Below are 4,430 nucleotides of genomic sequence, written 5' to 3' on the forward strand. Positions count from 1 at the left end.
TTCCTAATTATAATCCAACTTATTGGATCCGTACCAAACGTCATTATCCAACCGTGACGATTTTCTAAATATTAAATCCTATTGCTCTGTTAACACCGGTACCATTTCAATTATTCTGCCTCCAAAATTCGGAGGAGCTAAGTTACCAATTACCAAACGCTACATTTGTTGGTGGGGTTCATGGGGGAACCCCTGGGACACTGGTACGCCTTGGCAAAGTCCCAGGAATTGGATAAGGGGCCCAGAACCCGGATGGGTCCGGGCGAATGGACGCTGGACCTTACTTTGGTGAGGGCGTCTTCGGGTCGCATCGAGCCGCACCAAATCTGGGCGTAGTTGAGGAAGAAGAGTTGGTCGTGGGTGAGGTTGAGACCAGGGAGGAGGTCCTCTTCTCCGTATTGGGCCACCCATTTTTTGTAGGCCTGTAACAAAGTGAAATTGACGGTCAAACAGTGAACCTATAAGGGTTCGTTTTTTTTCCTTTTGAGGTATGGAACCCGAAAAATAATGGAAACGGAAATATAAACCCTTCACTTTTTGGGTATACACCATTAGGTATACAGGGTGTCCCAGGCTGAGGGTTCATTAGAAGTTTCTAGAGAACTATAATATCTAGATCGAGGATTTTTTGCACATAATTGTTTCATAACGAGATCTATCGATTAAAAATATTTTCAATATGACGGCACTTCCGGAAATACCGGAAGTCGACAGCGACAAAAAAATAAACACTATAACCAAAAAAATCCAAACAAAAGAAGCAGTCCAATATCCAAAATTTTTAAATAGGTATAAATCCTACACTTTCTGGGTATACCCAAATATATACGAGTACTAAAATTTACCCACAGATCATCAATGGTTGTGGTGAATCATTGAGAACAGTTTTGATGCAACTTGTGTTTTGAATACTTGATAATTATATTTGCAAATTAGTTTTATAAACAATATAGCTCATCAATATAATCTTACCCTAAATGATTGTTTTAATCCTCCATTATCAGCGATATTTTCTCCTTGTGTCATTCTCCCGTTAACGTAGAGACCAACTTCGTCTATTTTATACCGAGAATACTGGTCAATGATGCACTGAGTCCTTTCCCGAAATGCCTTGATAGTAGCGTTGTTCCACCATTGCATCATATTACCGTCTTTGTCAAACTGCCTGCCTAAAACCCAATATATAACTGTTATTAAATGTATCCTTTGTGTTGTTTAACAGAATACCTTTGTCATCAAACCCATGGGTAATTTCATGACCAATAACCACACCAATTCCGCCGTAGTTTAGGGATTTTGGAAAATGTTGGCTGTAGAAGAGAGGCTGGAGTATACCGGCCGGGAAAACTACGAAGATTATAGAAAGGAACTGTCAAAAACATTGGAAAATAATAGAAAATACACTACTTAAAACAATTATCGCATATTTGAATAAAAGTAATTATTACATATTTCTAAATGAAACATGCATTTTTCTGCCTTTCTTTTGTGAGTTTTATTTTAGGATAATTAGGGTACGCATTGATATGTAATTTTTAGTCAGCCGATTATTTAGTTGCAAAAGTGAAAACAATACATTCTTATGAAGCCGATCGGCCCAATATTTGATTACAATGTATCCTTAGGCTATGCGCTGACAGGCAATTCTTAATTGGCCGACCATTCGGTTGCATATTTGTAACCAATATACCGGGTGCGTCTCAGAAGTGGCTCACCCCTATAACTTTTTATTTTTTCAGATAAAAAAACGAGATTTGGTATGTTAGTATATGACATAAATTAGGATTGGTTGACGTATTCATTTATTTTTGGTCACTTCCTGTTTCACTGGAAATTACTACAACTTTTGATTTTTGAATGGCACCCTCGGTATTTTTTTACATTATTCGATAGAAAATCACATTCTGAATGGCTATGTTAAAAACACTAATTCTTAATCAAGGAGCCTTGTCCTGGCCAGTTAGAAAATGCTCAAATCGTATTTTTAATCATATCTCCGGAACGAGGGTGGCTCATTAGCATATTTGGAAAAGGCATTTTTTACGAATAATTTGATATAGTCTGTAAAACGAATAACTTTGAATTTGACAGTTCCCGCGGGCTTTTCTAGTGTTAATTTTATTAGGTTAGCAACTTGCGGCCATGCTGACGCAATGCCGTCTCTAATAGAACAGCCTAGGAGCGAGATTTATGACGTCACACTAGTTAGATACTACAGATTAATAACTATGTTGTAGAATACATGAAAAACATAATTATTCCTCGATTTGTTGGTTTGTATTTTATAAATGATATAGTTTACATGAAATATACGTAATATACAGTTAATAAATATTAATATATACAGAAATACTTTGGCAGATAAACTATGTACCATACAAATGCAGCAAATATTACAATATGACTGAACAAAATCTGATAGTCATCGTAGATTGTTTTGTGTGTTAAGAATAATAATTTAAAAAAATATGTGGTCATCTTTTGACAAGTTTATATTAGTTTATTAATTGCAGTAAACATTATAATATATAAATAATTTTTGTGAATGCAAATAATAATACATCACTATTAGTAGATATTGAATGTTTTTTGTTAAATTAGATCGATTTTCAAACCCTAAATTTAAAATATATTTTACATTTTACCCATTATCTTATGTACCACCTATTCATTATTTGTATATTGTAAAACATTTGCTGTATTTGTATGGTTCATAGTTTATTTGCCAAAGGATTTATTACTATAAATAGGTATATATTATATTGTATTTATTAACTTATATTATGTATATTTCATGTAAACTATATCATTTTTAAAACACAAACCAAAAATACGAGGAATAATTATGTTTTCCATGTATTCTACAACATATTTATTAATACGTAGTATCTAACCAGCGTGACGTCATAAATCTCGCTCCGTGGCTGTTCTATTAGAGACGGCATTGGTCTAATATTTAGAAATGTCAAAAGCTGATACATTTTACTTTGTCAATTATGACATTTCGTGTTGATTTTTGCAAGACGAGGAAGAATTGTCACTTGTTTTATTATTTTCCTTTTCTATTTCACGAAAGTAAAAAGAGTTACCTATCTGATTCGTTCAGGCTAGTTCAGGCACTCAATTTAAAGAATATCAGTAACTTTTTTGACAGAGGGATTTTATATTTGCCATGTTGGTAAAAAATAACGGTCAAAATTCAAAGTTATTCATTTTATAGACTATACCACACACTTGGTATTTCGAGTCAAATTTTCGTTATAAACCGCAAGGTCTAATTTTACATAAACCATATGCAAAAATGTCAAAATTGACATATGATATGTCAATAAAGTAAAGAAATACCAAGGGTGCCTATCGAATAAAGTGGTGCCTATGGAATAAAGTAAAAAAATACCAAGGGTGCTATTTAAAAATTGTCAATCAAAGGACGAAACAGGAAGTGACTAAAAAACAAGGGAATACGTCACTCAATCCTAATTTCTGTCATATACTAACATACCTGACTGACCAAATCTCATTTTTTTAACTGAAAAAATATATAACCTCATGGAGTCGCGCTCACATGCAATCAAATAGTCTGCCGATCGACTTCATAAGTATGTATTGTTTTCACTTTTGCAACTAAATAGTCGACCGACCAAAAATTACAGGTTAGCACGTAGGCTTATTGAGTCTAATTTCCTCTCACAGTATCCATATTATTTAAAATCGTAAGTCAGGGAATTCAAAGTGTCTTGTTTTTCAAATTAATATTTCTTTTTTCAGAAAATATACGATAATTGTTTTGAGTAGTTTATGTGTTTAACATACCTATATCATTTTTATTCGGGTTATAAAAGGCATTAACTACTGCAGGTTCAGTGGACCATTTATCTTTGTCCACTGGCTGGCGAAGCCTTTGCAAATTTTGTTCAGCGTCGAATTTTAAGATGTTTAGGATGTTCTTTAAAAAATCTTTTTTAGTGAGGTTTAGCTGAAAACGTTGAAAATGTTTGAACTGTTTTATATTTTAAGTTGCATATGACTTGGAAATTGTGTTAAATTTTGTAGATTGGGAGTTTCTTATACCCCAAAATTTATTATTTGATCAGATAGTTTTAACAGATGTTTACAGTTTAATATATTTTGTTTTTGGCTTTGGTTGTAACAAAGTTTTTTGAATGACTATTAGAGCTACAATTTAATAATAATTTATAATATATAAATAAATAAACTACAAGATACAGAGTACAGAGGGTCCCAAATAAGTAAAAAAATATTATAGTTGGGTATAGTGATAAATGAGGTCTAAATTATAAGAAAATACATTTTCTACGAAAACTTGAAGAGAGAGGTAAAAAACGGTATAATCCAATTTGATAGACAATTAAATTGTGCATCTGATTCTCATAAAATATACAGGGTGTTCCATTTAAATTAAACAAGTT

The 4,430-nt window shown here is 32.8% G+C and overlaps 1 protein-coding gene across 1 annotated transcript in view; it reads right to left on the minus strand.

Moving 5' to 3' along the window:
- Positions 1-4,430, minus strand: part of LOC115887471 (integral membrane protein GPR155) — a 27,666-nt gene that overhangs the window by 11,829 nt on the left and 11,407 nt on the right. The window lies entirely within an intron of this gene.

This window comes from Sitophilus oryzae, unplaced genomic scaffold (assembly GCF_002938485.1).
Source record: "Sitophilus oryzae breed Bouriz unplaced genomic scaffold, Soryzae_2.0 scaffold_576_pilon_pilon, whole genome shotgun sequence".
Classification (NCBI taxonomy): Eukaryota; Metazoa; Arthropoda; class Insecta; order Coleoptera; family Curculionidae; genus Sitophilus; species Sitophilus oryzae.